The sequence below is a fragment of the Augochlora pura genome, chromosome 3 (assembly GCF_028453695.1).
Source record: "Augochlora pura isolate Apur16 chromosome 3, APUR_v2.2.1, whole genome shotgun sequence".
Taxonomy (NCBI): Eukaryota; Metazoa; Arthropoda; class Insecta; order Hymenoptera; family Halictidae; genus Augochlora; species Augochlora pura.
In genome coordinates, this window is record NC_135774.1 from 9,639,351 (window position 1) to 9,659,719 (window position 20,369).

The 20,369-nt window shown below is 44.7% G+C and overlaps 1 long non-coding RNA gene across 1 annotated transcript; it reads right to left on the reverse strand.

The window, feature by feature from the left end:
- Window positions 1–8,832: 8,832 nt before the first annotated feature.
- On the reverse strand, window positions 8,833–16,289 carry LOC144478915 (uncharacterized). Its single transcript, XR_013495419.1, has 3 exons — window positions 16,020–16,289; window positions 10,282–10,951; window positions 8,833–8,942 (listed from the first exon to the last, which is right to left on the reverse strand). It is a non-coding gene; the product is annotated as an uncharacterized LOC144478915 (long non-coding RNA).
- Window positions 16,290–20,369: the final 4,080 nt, after the last annotated feature.

The following is a 20,369-nucleotide window of genomic DNA, read 5'->3' on the forward strand; positions in this document are numbered from 1 at the left end:
TTTCAGGATCTTTCTCGCGAGTCAGTCGTCGCTTTTTAGATTCTTCTCTCATTTCTTTCTTCTTTTTCTTTTTTCTTTTTTTTCTTCATCGACCGCTTTCCCTTACCGCAATTACCGGCGGAGATAAAAGCCGTCGGGCGCGCGCGCGCGCAGGGGGTGGGGGGGAGGGGGCAGTAACAACCGGCGGAGTCGAATAGAAGGAAACGAAAAAGATAGTTAATTTATTCCCGACCGTTCTCTTTCAGCTTTTCGGGACCCTCGTTAATTCGTAAGGAGAATTCGTCGATGAAACACAATGGGTTTTCGAACGCGTCCCGGTGACTGGACGAAACTTCCGTCGGCGGATAAGTTGGACCATTTAATCGATGCACGGAGTAATTTAATTAGCTGCCTCGCTGGCGGACCGTTCGAGTGGAGACGATCGCTGACCACTCGGGCCAAACTGTTCTCCACTCGACACGTTACTAATCCCCGACGGTCCCGTGTCCTTTCTACCTGGCCGAGGTGCGAACCACGAGAATCTCTCTCGAGATGCCAGATTCCACCGGCTGGGTCGGCGCGCGAGAAAATCGAAGGAAATTCGGGCTCGCGGGGAGCGAAGCGCGGCGGCGGCGACGACACCGCGGGAGGATCGAGCACGCGGCGGAACACCGCCACGGACTTTTATGGATTTACTCACGCCCCCGGATCCTTGTTTACGTGGCCGTAACCGTCCGTCGCTAAACATTTATCGTCTCCTTGAACAAAACCTCGATAACGTTATTATTACCATTACGGCGTACCCGAGGCGTTCCCTAAGTGCCTTTCGCTCTGCAGTATCGAAAGTGCTTTTTAAGATGAGATCGCGCCTGGATCGAAAAGCATCTCCCGTTGCATCCGGGATCGTCCGACGCCGGTAATGCTGCAACCGTAAATTGATGGACGTTCGCCGTGCAGTAATTGAAACTTTCGAACTTAGCAAATGAAATCTCGGGCCGGTGATTGGTATTATTATTCCCCGGACAAACGTTGCCGGAGATTATAAGGCTGGCTGGCGCGAGCGCGATCGCGATCGCCGCGTATAACTTTATGGAAACGCTGCTAAAATCGTTCGGAGGGGTACGCGCGTACGCGAACCCGCACGCGAATTCGTTGCTCCTTTTATTCGGGGCCCCGGCCTCTCTCTCTCTCTCTCTCTCTCTCGCGCGCGCTCTCTCGCGCGCGCGCGCTCGTTCCGTTTCACGAAGGCGTATTCTATAAACCGTGCACCGGCGAACCGTGGGCCATTCATCGGGATCGTAAAGTTAGCACGGCCGTAATCCTCGTCATCGAGCGGCGCGCTCGTCATTGACGAGGTGTTAAGAAACACCGACGCGGTATCGCGTTCACCGTGATTTACGGCGCCGTTGGATTCACCGGCGGGGAAGAGGAGAGACCACGGCGAAGAGATCGTATCGAAAGGGAGCAGTCGCTTCGCCGTGCATTATCCCCGGGAACTTGTAAACGCGCCGGAATCCACTTTCGACTTGACCGTCCGGATCTTTTATAGGACGAGAGGATCGATGCGGCTGGTCCCTCGTAAATTCTGCACAGGCCCGGTCGCGTATTGTGCTCGGTGATTTACCGGTGCAAGTCCATTAGTCGTAAAGCAATGCTCCTCTCGCCATTGCTAGATGACGGACGATAAGACAAACTGCGTTCCCAACGTACAGCCGCAAACCGGGGTGCCGCGGCAGCAACCCGCAGAGAGCCGGGCCATGCGGCGCGAGCATGAGCGCGAACGCGGACCGATGCCAAGCCACACGGCTCCGGCTCTCTAACTTCCCTTTCATCGACAATCGGAGAGGCTCGCGCGCTCTTTCCCCGCTGGATCTCCGTTCCACTCGCAGCCGTAATTTACGATCTTGGCCTCGTCATTACCGGACCGAATGCCCCGACCTTCGTTACGAACCCGCTCGCCGGAGAGCCAAGGGTAATACGGATCAGAACCTCCCTGCTGGCTAATGCGCATTATGCCCCTCCTGTAATGAGCTATCGCCGAGCCGGCTACGAATCGCCGAAAGATTGCAATCGATGCCGCGTACATGTATGCCCATTCCACGGGGCGATTCGAACGGAGAGAGCTCTCTGTCTTGGCCGCGCTGCGCAACCAGGACTCGAGAGATCTCCCGGTTATCCCGGTGCATCCTATTAGCGAGATTAATATCGCTCCCGATCTTCGATGCGCCGTGCCGGACGCGGGCCTCGTTATCGAATCGATGCTAGAGGCCGCCGAGGATAGACGGTCTCGTAAACGAATTCGCCGAGGGTTCATTAATTGAGACATCGCCGCGCCGACGAGACTCGGAACAACCGTAAAACGGCCGACCGTGTCCTTTTGCGAGCTGTTTTTCAGCGTAACGGCGATTTTAATCGCGTGGCCCCGGCCGCCCCGGCCGCCCCGGCGCTTTCCTATCGCGCTGCTCGATGGAAATTTACAACGCGTCGCGTTTGTTTGCCATTTCGATGGCCTCGCCTATAATTATCCGCGCGAGACGGCCGGGAGAGGGAGAGGGGCCGCTGATTTTAATGACAGCACGCGATAGACCGTCCGCGGCGAGATTTAAGCACATTTTACAAGATGATGCGGCAAGAAAACGGCCAAGTTTTTTCCGTCGGGCCGCGCCGGCCCGCACCGACCCGCGCCGCGTCCGTCGACGGGCGAAACCCTTCCCGACGCTCGCTCGTCCGAACGATGATGCAGATATAAACGTGGGGCAGCTCGCGCCGTCCACGCCGGGGCCCCCCGATACAAAATCCTCATTACCGGCCGTAGGATTTTATTTTCGCTCGGCAAATAATGGTAATTACTCCGGTCGCGAGCGATTAAAGACGCAAATGAAGCAGGATACGGGCGCGGGCGCGACTGAAAGGTTCGTGGAGGCCCTCCGTAAAATCGCGGCCACGGAAAAACTGGACGACAGCGAAAGGGCCGTGGTGCGCGTTAATAATTGCCGGCTCGCAAGAAGCCTAACGAGTCGTGCATTAACGTGCTCTTTGCACGCGGCCACGGAGGATGCCTACGATTTTATGGGATTTTGCACGCACCGCGGAATACCCCGGCTACCGTCGCGGCGCGGCGCGGCGCGGCGCGCGAACTCCCGTCGACGGCCACTCTGCGGCGGCGCTCCTCGCCGTCCATCGGGCCAGCGCCATGCGAAATACGCGAACACGCGTGTCCGTGATCGTGGGCGGGCCTCTACATAATAAGTCTATGATAGCCCGTGTTCCGGTAAACGAGCGACAGAGATCTGTTCGCGTATTATGCATCCTTCCTGCGCGCGGTTAATTATACGACTGCCTAGCGGCCCAGGGAAACAATGACTGACGCGAAATCACGGTTTCATTATTCAGAGAGGATGCTCGTCTACGCGCGTTTGTCGGTAGCATTGTAAAACCCTTGGATTTATCGGGGAGGCTCCCTCGGAGAGGCTTCTTCAAGGTTGGAACTAACTCGGACTTCTATAGGACTTACATATCGAACTTACGTATACAGTATAAGTCGGAATAATACAGCAATGCGTTGTTGAACTGGCACTACAATGTCGATTAATCTAATTTTGTTGAGTGTTTTATACTATTGGAAGAGACTAGTAATAACGTCATCCTTCGTGCACAATTCGCACATTATAGTCATAGATATAGCACACATAATAAACACTGTCGCGTATAGTTTTAAACACAGTCGCGTATAGTTTTAAACACGGATACATTGTCACAGTCTCATTCCAAGTTCAATCTTCAATATAGAGCCATTCGTTGTAATATTTAAATTATAGTCATTCGCTATAACATATTGTATAGTATTGACTTTTTTAGTGCCTACCCCTTTACTCGTTTATGTGCACGTATTTTACCCACTTTAATAGCCATCTGTTCTTATTTTTGGAAATAAAATAACTCGATTTCGACGGAGCCGAACGTGAAATAAAAGACAGTTGATGTTCGAATTTGCGACACGTGCCAGCTATTGTATCTCATTCGCACACATCTTCTTTCCTTTGTCTCTTAGTTTAATTTGTTGAATATACAATAAGAGTCCGAGAAACAAATACAGTAAATTCGTTTAAACAAACGTAGACAATTTGGGAAGAGGAGATACGATTATTCGAGCCTCCCGGCTCGTTTCTATAATCGTTAACAATAGGCAAGTATAAAAACGAATCGCAAAGCTTGAATAATCGTATTCACTCTTTTCTAATTATCTATTTGTATTCCCAAGCTGAGGAAAATTGAAAGAAAATTTATTGTACTTGTAGGAAATTAGAAATCTACATGTTTATTAACCCCTCGAGCTACGACATCCTCCAAAACTGCGTTCTTTAGCACTTTTTCGTTATTAATCATTTACGTGATGAAAGAAGAGGATTTTCGTTTCCTGATTATCTTTATTTACATTCATTCCCAGATTTTAGTGATAGAAGATTCAAATTTTGTTTCACTTTAATAGAAACGATTGGCAGTCCTATTCGAAATGTTCTTCACGAGTCGGACTCGTTGTTATAGCGCAAGGGGTTAATTTTATAACTATATATAATTATGTCTTGTAACTAAAGTATTATAAAAGCAGTTTTTCAAATAAGTTTAGTAATTTACGCACGGTATGGTATTTTTTAAAGCAAGAGTTCCTTTACGCATTGGAACACGAGAAATCTCGTTTCCCGTCGGTAATGTGTTAAGTTATCCACGCCTCAAATAATAATATACCAACATATACAATACCATCTAACTAGATTTTGTAGTGGATTATATAATATTAGGTAATCCGATCTTGTTACCGATTATTCGAGGTTGGAAAAAATAGATTATCGAGGTAGTAATTTTAATCTCTCATGTAATACGGAATTAGCAAAGAATCTGTTTTCGAAATAATAGTTATATGGAAATAGCATTTGAAATATATTTAACTACGTAAAATCCATATGTAACTAGTATTTGAAAAAGAAGTTTCTTCGCCAAATTCTGTATTAAATGAAAAGATAATATTTACAGTCTATTTACTATTATAAAAATAAATTTTTCCTAGCCCGCTATTGCTATAGTTAAAATTACGTTAATGTTATCGCTAAACCTACTGAACAATAAATATAACTGTGTTGTCTTTTAAGAATGACAAGACTGAATTTATTTAGATATTTCACCATTTATGTTATATTGTATGCTCGTATTGAGAGTTTTATTCAATTGATTCTAATAATCGAGCCTTTATGTCGCCAATCTTAAGGTGAAAAGTGCGAAGCTGGTCAAAGTGACCGACATGATAGGTTTAGTGATAAGGAAACCGGGCTATTTATGGTTTCTAATTACTCTTATTTACGAGACGGCTCAAACAAATCTTTCCTTTGATTCGAAAGCAGTTCAAACAAATCTTTCCTTTGATTCGAACGATATTAACTGCAACTCGATTAACTAATGCAAAGTATTGTAATTAAGGCTGTCGGAATACTTAAATGTTCGAGCAATTCGAACGATCCTAGGAAATCGCATATGTTTCTGGATATTTTATCATATATTTTGGCAGTAAAAAGGATACAATATACACTAATAAAAATCTAGAACTTTTATCATCTCTATTATAGAAGGTTATACATTAAGAATAAAAGAATTAAAATAAAGTAAACAAAAATGAGAATAAAAAGGAAAAAGTATGCAGAAGAAGATGATAAAATAAAGAGAAATATATGTTATGTATATTGTTTATACATACAGAGAAAAGAAGCATTAATAGCACTATTAAAATATTCGCAAAGCCTTGTGAAAATATCCAAGAACAATGAAAAATATCTAAAATAAAGCAGTAATATATGCAATATGTTTATCGTACACAAAGTACCGCTTATTCGAATAACTCAAGGTGCTCGATCGTAATGACTGCTTGAAAGCTTCCCAATTGCTCGTTTACTTTCAAACTACTCGATTTCTTTCGAGCTACTCGATTCTTTCAAACCACCTAATATTTCAAGTCCTCAATTTAGATCGATTATTCGAGTCGAGTAATACCCCGACACGTGTTTTGCGAGTACTCGAACAGCTCTCAGAGAGAAAACAGCTCCAAAGTTGTGCAAAGACCGCGTTAACTCGCGAGTGGTCAAGATGCCTGTCAATAACCGGCTTATTGCAGCCTCTTAGTAGTAACCGGGTTACAGTTTGGGTTACGTGTTGGTTAGGATCCCTGCTTCGAAAGTGTGTCGGACCTTTGTGAATCGATGTCTCGGCCATCGCCGATGAATGCCGTAATGGTAACAGTAGCGTTCGATCGGAGGCCACTGAGTACGCTCGCCTGTGTCCATTGTGACGGCAGATTTCCGTGACGAGCGTCCGGTCTTTCCGTCATTGTGCCGGATTTCCTCGGCTTCCCTTTTCAAAGGACTGGCAACAGGCTCGTAACACAAGTTTCCGTCTTGCCGGCGATCCCGCGCACAACGAGGACACCCGACATAATGAAATTGTAAGGAGACGCGGCGAAAAGCGGCTCCTGGTGGGCGTGTAGGATTTTTATCCCGCGGGAAGCATATATCACCTTACGGAATTGTCCTATGCCGTAAAGATTTCACGGTGATTTTTAACCGCTTCCCGATTGTGCCGGGCGGCCGCCTCGCAACGATCAGACGGTCGGCGGTGTTGCGAGAACGAATTGCTTTCTACGACTATTAGCCGTACACATGGCTTTCTCGGGACACCATCTGCCGATAAACGCCGACGCGTTCGGATCGCACGCGCGATTCCATCGGACACCATTGTGATCCACGACGCCAGTCATTATCGAGCCGATTCGCGGGCTAGAAATCCTTCTGGTAGGAGATCGATCATCCGATACCGGCCCCTCCGATTTCGAAAGCGGCGTATCCTATATGGCCGGCCGATGAAAGCTGCTGCTTTCGGATAGCGTAGATCTTAACCGAATCCCGGAAACTCGTTCCCCGAACTCCAGATTCGAGTTCAAAGACGGGTCCGATGATCCGGAAGTCTCCTGAAAACAGAGCGGCGTCGCTCTCTCGTTTGGCTCTTCCTGTCACTCGAGACCCTTTCACCGACGCCCGAAAACCTGCCCCTCCCCCCGCGCCGCTCTAATAGGCGATTCTTCGGCTAATGGGGTGGCTGGGCGATTCGTTATTCTTCTTTCGAACGACGCCGTTTATTGTTTAGGGGCTGTGATGGCTTAGGTAGGTGGGTGTCGACGGGCGTGCCCCCGCACGAGTCGCATGTGTCGCCGACAGAGATAGGGAACTCGAACAGAAGTGGTTTAATATTAAACATGCAGCTTAAATATGTAGTCGTAGCTTTGTATTCCGCAATATCATGCTAAAACTCTTGTTCGAATTTGTAGTTACGCTTTATTATAGTACGAAACTCTGTCCTCGGGGTTATTAGCGACATGCACGTTGTTTTGTACGACAATATTTACGACGACGTTTATGCGCTTGCGACAAAAGATGAGTCGCTGAAATGTAAAATTGCGAAGACGTAAGAACAATTTGTCACAATGTTTTCGATTTGTCAAGATTACGAAAAGGACCCGTCTTTTATCACAAACGCGTAAACGTCGTCGTAAATGTTTTCGATTTGTCAAGATTACGAGAAGGAACAATTTATTTCTACTGAATTTATGTTTTTCCTGAATTGATTTTGCATAAATATCCGCGGTACGCTTATGATAGTGGATCTTTATGTAAAATAAAAGTGATCTTTATCAATTACAATAAATATGAATTAAATAAAAATTGTCTTCTTTCTTAAATAATTTTCGTGAGATGAAATTAATGTATAGGTAACCTTAAATTCTTTTAACATTCTCATTGTTTTAAATTTCGCCTAACTAAATGGATACTGAAAAAAGTAGAAGAATTTAAAGATAATATTATAATCATTGCAACTCGTTGAACTCGGTAAAATAAGGAATAAATTTCTCTGCAATAACAACTTCTTGCAACTAAAGCAAATATTTTTTTATTTTGCATAAAACGTCGGGGTATCTATATTTATATATTCTAAACAGGAACCGATGATAATCCCTGTAACTAGACTGCGCAATTTCTGCATTTATCACAAATAAAATATATGTAAACATGAGAAAGAAATCTTGCAACTTGTAATTAGCGCGATCAATTTTTCATGTTGCATAAAAACCTGCAGTCTACTTGTATATAATTACGACACTAAGTACAGTAAAGTGTTTTGTACGTGCTAAACAGTGTTATAATAAGCGGTTTGCTTAACAATTCATCAATGGAATGAAGGAAAAAGAACTTTTTTGTCCAACTATTCCTCTGGATGACCGTGTTGACACTTGAGACTCTGTAATAGGTTTCCTCTATGTCATAAATTAGCTAAATCATAATGATTTGCTCTGTTCGTCCAACTAATGGAATCTTTAAAAAATGATATATTTATCTCATTATTTATCAATTCTCTTTGAACGCAATTTTTAAGACCTTAACGCAGCGTAGAAAAATTTTCATTATCTGTCACAAAACGAGATGGTCAAATCATAATATATTTATTCTCTGGGATCCGCGTGTTAACCCCTTGCACTACTTCTCCTTTCACGCTGCGTTGATTAGCACATATTCGTCCTTAATATTTCCCTTAATATGGCCAGATGATTTTTGTTTCTTGCATTGTCTTTATTTAGTTTCATTCCTAGACTTTGATAACAAAAGAATTCAATTTGATTTCAATTTAGAAAAAATTAATAATATTCATATTTAGTAGATCTTCCACGCAATCTTTATTACAAGTGTGACTCGTTATTATAGTGCAAGGGGTTAGAAAAATTTCAGTTATTTGTCACAGAACGAGACGATCAAATATTATGAAATATAATAATATATTTATGCTCTTGGATCCACGTGTTAAAGAACTTGGTTTCCTTATCTCCAGCTTCGTCAAGTACCCGCTTCCCCGCATCTGCTTTATTTCGCTCCCTGAAACAGCATGCATAGTCAGAGTAAGTAACTAGAACATCAAACGAGTCTCGAAGAAACGTTTCCTCTTCGACAAAGAGGCATTGCAGTTGACACTGTTGTGTTCGTAAAAATGAGGTGCCGCATCTAACGTCGATCCATGGAAAACTCTGAACGTCGGATTAATGGGTAGTTCTCTGTCGACGCTTTTCAACTGCACGCGTACGCGACAAACAAAACGCTCGTGTGCGAGTGCAGCTGCAATTCTCACGCCCCCGACACACCCCCAAAGATGCAGGAGGGTGACACGCTTTCCGACGCGTGTGCTCTCTCTCTCTCTCTCTCTCTCTCTCTCTCTCTCGCAGGACCACGGTGAAACCTTCGCTCGGAAAATACGAAAGAGAATCTCGTTCGCGGAACAACGCGATGCTTCGAAGTCGGCGAAACGAGTTCCGAGGAAATTTCCGCAAAACACGCATTCCTGCGGTCGCCGATCAAGGGTTGGCTCTGTTTTCGAGACGACGCGAATCCGTTCTATCCACAACTCCGGCAGTGATCATGAATGGGTGGGGAGCCCTAAGGGTCCGCCTTTTCGAGTAAACTGCCACAACTACCAACATCGGCACCGGCATCGGCATCGTCAGCGGCACTACCACCTCCACCGCGCTGTGTGCTCCGCTGCCACCCCCGGGGGCAGTAATCTCGCATGGAGATCCGGCTTAAACGATAGGCCCCGTTCCCAGCGCCGCCCTCGTACGCGAGACTCTTAATTTCCAAGCAAAACGAGTATGCCGGGCAGCCACCACCGCCCGGTCGCCGCCGTCGGTTTCCACGAAAATACTTTGCGTCCAGTTCTTCGTCGCCGTTTACCAAAAGAACCGACCGATGCCATGTTATTATACGCGGCTCGGATATTTCCATATCGCGCGACTAGGCGAGGCTAATGCTACCATCAAACCCGAGCCAACCCCTTTCGCGAAGATGGCGCGCCATTAAAGAGATTCGCTTTTTCCTTCCACCTCCGAGATCGCTCCCTCCTAGGGACCATCCCCTCTAGACACGCAACGAACTCTCCGAACAGCCTGGCAGCGTTCGTTTGGTAGCGTTTTGAATTTCACGGCGGGGAAACGCCGCCGCGGAGACCGGCCCGCCGCGCCGGAGAAAACGAAAATGGTGACGGGGTTTCGCGGGCAGAGAGCGACGGATAAAATGGAACGGGCGAGATCGCCGGAAAGAAAGGCAGAGAACTGAGGACGGCCATGCTGGTTTCTCTGATGTAGCCTCGAGGAATATAAAACGAGGAGAGATATCATCGCGCCGGTGAGTCGGAATAAAACTATAAACCGGAGGAAACAATTACCCTGACTGCTCGGTGGAAGATGCGGCTAATGATAAGTGGTTGGCTGCTCTCTCGAGCCTTCCATAGTCGAAGCCGTATTGCCTTCGGTCGTCTCTTCCAGCGCCATTTTCACCGCGCGGATAGAAACCGCCTTCGCCTTCTTGCACCCTTCCCTCTGGCTGCCTTCTCTCTCTCTCTCTCTCTCTCTCTCTCTCTCTCTTTCTCACTCTCTTTCTTTCTCTCTATCATTCTCACTCTCTTTCTTTCTCTCTATCATTCTCTTTATTTTTCTCTCTCTCCCTCTCTCTTTCACTCCCCTTTCAGATTCTTTCTAGTCGTTGCGCGAGATAGCCGGAGCAATTATTGCCGATAGAAGCAACCGGTCGGCCGACGATTTCGCTCGAAATCCATTATGCAGCGATCGGTGACACGCGGAAGACGGGCGACAAGCGTACTTGACGCATGAAAAATTCATATCCTCGCCGGAGAGGAAAAGTAATTCCCGAACAACCGCTACCAAGTTGCAGAGCAGCGTATCCGCAATTACTCGGTTCGATCGCGTTACGCTCGAGGCGGCGCGATTATTCCAAGGTGATGTCGGTGCCGGTGGGACGAGGAATTTTTCCAAAGGTCCACGCGACCTTTTCCTGCCACGATCCTTCGACGTGCGGTTGACGCATTGCGTATCCATCTGAAATCGAAAAATAGTCGTTATGTACTTGTTAGAAAAATTTTGTTGTCAGATTTCAGAATATTGTGCTATTTCTGAATCGCGAATTTTTTCAAACTTTAGTGGCTTTCTCTTGATGATCGTATACGTAAAGCTCGATGTAACGTGTACAAAATGTGTTAAATAATCTATTTTTGTATATGTAAAATATGCTTTACTAGATTTATAACTTCGATCCACGTGGTTATGGTAAAATAGTCTAAATAAGAAGACAAAGCACGGAGAAACATACAGTATCATCACTTAAGCACATGCATCAAACTATAATAGTTATAGGATACATTTGACGAGTGGACAGAGAAATATTGCAATTATTAATAATAATAATAATAATAACTGTATCTATCGATAAGATAAATCCTTTGTTACAATCATAAAAAATAACATTAATGTAGCAGCGATACAAAAACGTGAATTTGAAAAGTTTAAATGTAAAAACTCGAGAAAAAAGAGAAAAGATACTCATAAAATATAATATAATAATAAAATTTGCATATAATATGATTCTGCTAAAAGAAAAAAATGTTTGCCAAGACGTCGAGTCAACACGTAGATATCTAACTTTACAAGAATGTCCGAACAAAAAATGAAATTGTTGTTCAATTTATACAGCAGAGAGTATCATTCCTGTCGGCGTAGGCTCATAATTATGATGATCAATAGAAATAGGCGACTCAGTGTTATACGTCAGTTCGAGGAACTTGTGCTGAACCCTTCGATCAACGCCGAGTGCTTGTTACCATAAGGACCCCGTTTGATTGAACCATACTTAAGGATGGAATGAATCAGAGAATTATAGACAGTGCGGAGTGCATCAATAGTAGAAAAAAAAAAACTTTCGAATGTGACGAACGAGACCGAGGGTTCTAAAAGCAGAATTAGATATATGCGAACAGTTGGAAGCGAAGAGATAAGTTGCTAGATAAATAGATGCCCGGATCACGTATGTATATCGTCAACAGAGGACAGCGACGTAAGTAATGTAAGTGATAGGGGAGAGTGGGGTAATTGCGAGCGTGGGGTAATCCAAAACACAGTTATTTCAGCCTTTTAACAAAGAGAAACGAATAGGTTCGATTGCCGATCGACAGGTTCCGGACATGTTCAGTGTCAGGCAAAAAACGTGAAACAAAAGCAGCACATGCGACTCGAGATAAATTCGATTGAAACTTGAAGTTGCATTGCATCTAATATATGTAAATTAGTGACGTTAATTCTTTATACTCGAAATCATTTTAACTGTAAATTTAAAATATTTTTGTTATGATATATTATTTCCGTTTTATAACATAATATACATTTTCTTTATATGAAATTATCTCTTATAACTCAAATAACAGATACAATTTTAACAATTTTCTAAATTTAGATTCTGATAATATAATATATATTAATATTTGTGATATAATAATTTTAAAGGTGTTTTAGAGTCACCACTCGAGTGCAAAAGGTTGTAGCTTCTACAGTGAGAGTGAATACATTTGAGAGAGACTTGTATAATTTGTGATAAGCGTGATCCGAACAAGACTTTAGCATTAACAAATTTTTTGTTTCACGTTTCAAATTTCTAAAATAAAGTATTTTTTATTCTGATTACGTCATGGTATAACCACAAATTGATTGGGAAGGTCAATCTCGAACAATTATTATTACTCCAAAACATATACAAATATCTTTCTCTTGAATAGTTTACTCATTTGCTTAATTGCTTTCAATTGCCACGATATTATTCAAGAATTCCACAATTTCGACTGGATCGCACAATTTGCAATAAACAATATACAGACACAGTCAGAACAACTTGAAGCTGCACTGGATAATTCAAACAATTCAATTTATTGCATTGTTATAACGTACTACAGTGTCACAAATATAATTTGTAGATATATAAAAACTACAGTAGTGGCAGAGACACGTCTATACTCTATCTTTACAAGCTCTGCAATGAATAATGTTATCCAATGTCATTAATTTATTCAACATTACAATGTTACATTAAAAGTACATTTCTTTTAATATTTGATCACCATTGATTATCGTAACTCACGAATGAATAGTTAAACTGTATTTATAACTAATAAACAAACGTGTTTGTTACTCGGCTTTCGTTTCATTTGCATTCTTGCTTAGGCGATCGCAATTACGCTGTTCTCCCCTACGCGTCGATTCACGAGTGAAACGAGCGATTACATGGCATTTAAAGATTTTGAAATATAACCTATTTAATTGGCGCAGATTTAAGGAAGCTAACCGTGCTGACAACATAACGCGAATACTGCGCGAATGCTTTTCGAACGCGATGCGCATTCTGTGCGAACGTTTGCCAACGTTCGCGAATTTGCCGTGAATCTTCGCGGATTCTTCTCGAATAACGTCGGGCCAAGAAAGCCGACGCGATGCACGGCGAAACACGAGCAAAGCGATTTTTGTATTTCAATTTGCTCGTCTGGCCGTGGAAGAGTGCACCTTCTAAAGAGACTGGACTCGAGAGAGCCGGGCTCTCCTCTCCGCGCTTACGGTCGTTCTGTTTCGCGTGGCGAAGATCACAGTGTTCACAGAAGGCATCTAATTGCCAACCTCTCGCATCTCGCGCTCCCCCATAAACTTAACGACCGCCTTAACGGTTGGCCCTGCCGGTATGCTAAAGAGCATTTCTTCGGCTATTTCACGAAGTACCCTGTTAAAGACTCCGATGGGCCGTTGCAACGTTTGAACGCCGCAAAAGACCGGCGTTCTACGCGGGGACGCGCCTCCATTTCGGCTGTCTCAAATCGTAAAATCGTGAAATTAATACGTAACGGGCTCATTAACGGATCGAACGCGTGGTTGCGGCGGTGCCGGTTTCCTCGAAAGTATAACGCGTTACGAGCCACCGGCGGAGTCGTTTCCCCGGCACTTGTCCCCTAAAACCGGAAGGGCTCCTCTCTTTGCGAGCGTGGACGGCGAGCGCGCGGCGACGCGCGGACGTTACCTTCGCGTCCGTTTGCATGATTCTGATTCGAGTGATCGAGAAAAAAGTGTTGGGGGGAGGGCACGAGAAAGAGGGAAAGAGGGTGCGGACGGCGGAGGGTCCGTGATTGGTGGGACATTAGTGTAATGAGAGTCCTGAGTTAAGGGGTAAAACGTGGTGGTAGCTACCGCGCGGCGTGTATCCGCCATGATTAGAGCCTCGGCTGCATTTTCGCCGATATCGTGAGTTCGCGAAATCGCTCCTGCAATTTTAATCCAGTCCCGAGACTCTTCCTCGGTACCACGGAGAAAAAGGGGGAAACGAGGAAAAGGTATGCTGGCGAGGCCGACGGAGTCGTGCAATTCACCGCGTCGGCGCAAGCTCGAATCGGTGGACGCGATTTATAATTTATGACTGGATCCGCATCTGCTTGTTCCAGTCGTGAATATTCAGCGGCTGGTCTCCTCCGATGTTTTCCGCTCGACGTTGCTCGCAATTTCGCAGCCGCGAACGGAACCGTCGCGACGCGTCGCTCGCGGCGGAGTTTCCCATGCGGACCCGTTTGCACGGATGCACGGACAGCTGCCTGCGAACAGGCGCCCGAGACTCGGCGGCCAGGCCCGGTCTCCGAGTGCACCTCACGCTCGCTTCCCGCGATCTATTTTATCGCAAATAATATTACTAAAACAAACGATGGTTACGCGCAACGACGCGATCGTCGGGATACGGCGGCCGCGTCGTCGACCGTGCCGACGACTTCGACGACGACGACGGCGGCGGCGGCGGCGGAGATAAGCCGTGCAACTTTTGCAACAACGTTACCACGCCGGCCGAGATTGTATCCAAACACAAGAGCCGATGTTAAAGCTGCAGAGTTACCCTCTAATCATAACTGCGAGGCTGACTGTAGTCCGGATGCGAGGAAGCACGTGTTGCGGCGGTTCCGCCAGCAGGTCGACCAGGCCTCGTTCATGGACATTACGTATTCAGTGGCCAGCGCCATTTTGCCTCGACCATTTTTGCCGATCAAATCTTAATTGTTGGCTGGCGGCTGTCTAAGGAGGCGTGGCCACTGGTTGGTTCAGTTTCTGCCACGCGATGCACGAACGCATTGGTTTTCTTCTTCCTCTTCTTCTTCTTCTTTTCCTTCTTCTTTCCTCTTTCTTATTCTTCGTCTTCTACCACTGCTGCTCGCTCGTTCGCTTCTTTTTTTCCGGCTTCGCAAGGAGCACGATACATCGCGACTTTCGCGTCGTTTTTCATCCGGCGCTGTTCACCGGTTCGGTTAAACTATGCAACGTATACGCCAATCAGCTTCGCCCGAAGGTAGCCACGCGAAATGGAAAAAATCGAGCGGATCGTCCGCGAAATTGGCGGACGCGCAGCTCGATCGAATCGCGAGGAACGCGGTCGTGGGACAACGTCGAACGCGCGACGACGTATGTACACGGTCGATGGTCGTCGAGCGGGCGCCGAAAGCGGACGAGCGGAAGCACCGGATCTCTGGATTATAAATTCGAGCGCCGTATCATTAGACGCGGTGTGTTAATTTCAATCAAATTGGGTAGCTGAACAGCGGCCATTAGGAGGCGTTGAAAGGAAGAATGATCTTTTTGTATCCCGGCAATTAACTTTAATCGATGTCTACGCTCGTCGCGCGCCGCTTCTGCGCCGCGCAACAATGTATCCGCCGTCGTCTATAGGGACGCCCGATTAAGAGGCCCGACGGCGATTCCGCTATAAAATGTATTAATCCGGGGCAGCACGCGTGTCGGACGAGCGGCGCGCACAATTATCGGCAAATTAACATGGCGCGCGGAACGAGACGCAATCGGATCGGTACACGGCCACGCGGAGCACATTGCTGCTAACCTTCTTGCCATAATGACACGTATTACTCTGATTGGCAACAATTGGTAACAATTGACGGGCGGAACCGAGCCGCGGCGGTTCCGCTACTTTGCCCGCGTTGTTTACGACCAGAACTCCGAAACGTTACACCTTAATTGCTCGGCTACATGCTCCAGGAATTATCAAGGCTTCTTTACGTCCCTACACAATTAGTTATTAGAGACTTACCTATAGCCTATCTCGACACGGTGTTACAATCTGGTTCATCCTGGTTGCATGTAATTTTAGGCTTTCTTTCGCCAACGACGAGAACCAGCGGATTCGCATTCGTTAACGCCGGAAGGTTCGGGACACCGTTTCGCGCTTCCTTTTTCTTCTTCTTCTGCTTCTTCTTCTTCTTCTTGTTCGTTGAAAAGATGCTGCAACTTCCGACGCACCGCGCCGGTTCGCTCGTAAGATTTTCCGCCGTAATTTCCCAACGAGCATGCTCGCGGCTTGTCTCGGAATGGATACGCAGAAGGAGGAAGCCGCGGCTCGCCTAAACCTAAACGACGCAACAACGGCCGAGAAAAGGGAGACCGCGGCGCGGCGCGCGGCGATCCTATGATTCTTCATTTGCCTCGTAAAAGCGGGAACCGCCGCGGCGGATGCAACGGAGAAACAGCATCGCGTTTTATGAGCCCGTAATGCAGCCGATGGACCGTTGCCGGAGGTATATCGAACTTGTCGGGAAGTTATTACAACATCGTTACGTTCTAACAGTTCCTCCCTGCCCTCATCCTTGCCCCCTCCCCCCCTTCTCTACCCCGTTCTTTGCATACAACGCTGCCTAGTTGAAATCGTACATCGCGTTTCTATGGATGTTTCGACTTGTAATATGATTTGGAGAATCAATTTAACAGGTATATATTGTAAATGTATCTGCGTTTGTTGTGTAAAAAGACTGGGCACTCGAGTGGCGACTTCAAGGCGGCATTAAACATTTCTATAATATCATAGTGGTGTAAGTCATATTTTTGACGAGTGAAAAGACTTAAAAGGGCGAGTGAAAGTAATTATAAAGTCACTATAAATTAATTGTAAATTATCTTAATTATCTTAACAATATATTTAGTCAGTAAACAATGTCACTTCTTATTTCTCATGATAAGAAAAATCTGATTTACACCATTATGATTCTAACCCATTCAAATTTGTCTTTTACGAGATATTAATACAATCGTATTTATTCATATTTCCTTCAATAAATTCCAAAAATGAAAACTGATTCATCTACTATTCAACGTACCTAAGTTAAGTGTTGTTTCTGTTAATGTAAACCTGTAAATTGTAAATTAAGTTAGATCAGATTAGTTTAAATTAGGTTAAATTAAACTAAACTAAATTGAATTAAATTGAATTAAATTGAAGTGAAATGCATTGGTTCGAATTTAATTGAGCTGGGTAGAACTTAATTGAATTGAATTGAATTGAAGTAAATTGAATTAAATTAAGATATTAGACTAATAATGCCTACGGTCGTAACTCGGTTGCAGCCCGTGCAATCGGCGGAGATTCGTACAGTGGCGCTTCTATCGCCGGCGATATCGCTCGTAAAATTTTCTCCGCTGCTTTCCCTCGCTTCTAAATCGAATAAAACGACCCGCGCGGCACGGTGATACGCGAACGGAAATATCGGATTAAATGTTAATTAGCATTTCGCCGGGTTTGCGTTTCTAATTCGAAAACGCGATGCAAGTAGGGATATCAATTAGCGTCGATGCCGATTAAGTCATCTTTTACGGTGATTGCGGTGCACGCATCCTAGCCAGACAACACGTGAACAAAAATTTTATTGCGCCGGCTAATTGGCCCACACTCGATAGTTTCGATGTTATTCCCTCGTAAAGCCCCGAGGCACCGCGAGTTTCTCATTAAACAATCATTCCTACATTTATTATCCGCCGATGGAAACTCCGCTCTTATTTCCCGAACCCTGTTATTCGGTGCTCTATTTACGATCCATCGTTCTCTATTTTTTCTAGCAGTAAAGCCGCCTCGGCTCGGATTCGAAAGCACGGCCACGGAACGACCGGGCGAAATGTTACGGCGCACGATCGCCGCTAAGTAAACGAGGTGGTCCCGGGAGGTGTGTATTATTTGAACAAAGACTCGATGCGGTTTCTTTGTTGGTCCTGCTTTCTGCGCCGGCTTCGTCGCTCGCCGACTCCGTCGCTCGTCGACTCCGTCGCTCGTTTTATTCGCTCGAACTTTTTCTAACGCCGATAAGAACTTTCACCGCGGCTACACGCGATCAACTTCGACGATCGAACTGTCGCGCAACGATCTCCGGAATCGATGCCAAGCTAACGAGGCTGCTACTTCGGAGCGATCGCGATCGGGCTCGCGCGGCCGCCGGCTCGCGAATAAATCCTCGCAGCGTAGACCGGCGCGGCTGAATTAGTAACGTAATCCCTCGATTCAACATACATCTAATCTGCCGAAATCCCTATAATTCGAGGATCGTTAATATGCTTTCCGGCGAAATTGTCGGCCGATAAAAAATCCGGCCGGAGAGAGCGGGGGCCGTAGTCCGGCGCGCTAGCAAGATGCTTCGGTGCACCAGTGACGTCAGCGGGTTTGCGGTCTCCAAATTACAATATCACGAAAACGACCGTGCCCGAGAGACGATGCTCCGTCGGCCAAGAACTATAAGGACCGGCACGGTGAAGAGCGAGGCGGAGGGGAACGCGTCCTTTCCGCCGGCCGTACGCTCCTCGAATAATAGCCGGCTGATTATATGCATTATATGGGCCGAGATTGATACGGTTCGTAATAAAATAATTGAAATAATCACACGCCACAAGGACGACTTCACGTTAGAAATCTATTGACCGAGCGAAACCGCAGTTAACGCGGGTTACAAGCAGCCGAAAATTCTTCTACGAATTGTCGGCGAAGTTGCAAACCCTTCCTCTCTCTCTCTCTCTCTCCCTCTCTTCTCGCGGGTCGTCGCAAAACGACCAGCGAAATTTTCGGTTTTCGACCCGATGTCGCGCCGCACCCTTTTTCTGCCCCGATCTCACAATCTCACGGCGCCACCAGGCCCGGACATCGGGATAGGGGATGGGCAATCATCTTTTTTCTTTCATTCTGCGGCAATCTTTATATTATCCTCCGAATTATGGCCCTCCGGTGATCCACGCGCGTTCCCATCGGACGCCAACGCCGCGCGGGTCGTGTCTTTTTCGAAAAATATCGTCTGAAAAATAAAAATACCGTGCGTGCTGACTATGAGATGTAGACTCATTTGACGAAGCTTCGTGCTTTGGAATGTTTTGATAGGTTACCTGTGTCTGCTTTTTATTCTACGCATTGTAAGATGTATTTATTAGTGCTTATCTGGTAGTTGAATACGTATAATTCCTGATAATTTCAATAAAATATATTAATCACAAGAATATTTTCCACATTGTTAGTATATATATGTTGAAAGAATTCTATATCATTAAAATCATCCATCGTGTAGGAAAATATTAATAAAAATGGCCCATTGTTAATGTGGTAACACAAGTGTCATATATTAAATCCAAAAATTCTCGCAATATCAAAGACGATGGCTAAAATTTATTATGGTAACCATCAGTTTCATTTATTTGCATTCTACAAATACTAGTAACATTTAGTTTGCTCGGACATATTATAATAAAAGTGAAATAGTAACTTCCCTCTTTAATATGTCTGAAATAGTAGCTATATTATAATTAAAGAACCTTGTTTCACATGTATTACACACGTGTAGTTAATATTTCCAAACTTTAATTCGTGCAAGTCTCAATACATAATCGATACAAATATTACACATGTATTTCTGTCATCCTTGTATTTTAAATTAAACGTGCATTTTGTTTTACGCTTTTTCTTTGTAACAACGTTTCTAGCTGTCGAGAAGTTTTGTATAATCGAATAAATCGTGATTTACGAATAAAATTGTTTTTTCAACAAAACACTTCTTTTTAATGTTCGTTTATAATTATATTAGCTTTTTAATTGCTGGTTTACGTGTCCCGTGTACGCGAGTATTTTAATAAACGTTAAAGCCACGACCTTCAATTATAATATAGCGATAGAGAAAAAATTGAAATAGTCGTCGAAAAATCTGGTCCAGCAAAATACAAATGAATTATTGCAATATCAACTATTGTAGCTATATAACAAATTTTGATTATTCTATGCCCATTGCTAAATTATTTAAATTAAAAGTGTCAAGTACTGATCAACACTCTTTGTGAACAAATGTGAAAGATGTTGAAATTACCATTAACCCTATCTAGCTTTAAGAGTAACTATACTGTATTACTTTGTAAAAATAACAAGATCATATCTATTTAGACCCTTCTCCATTTTTATTACAACGTATGCTTGGATTAAGAAATTGATTCAGCCATGTTCTATAAAATAAGATCATTATAATTTTAGTAACTTTAGAACAGTCATATTTTGCATACGTTACTCCATAATTTTACAACAAAATCTGTGCATTGCATACTCGAGCATCTAATACTGTGAGCTCTATAATTTTGACTTTTACGCATCTCA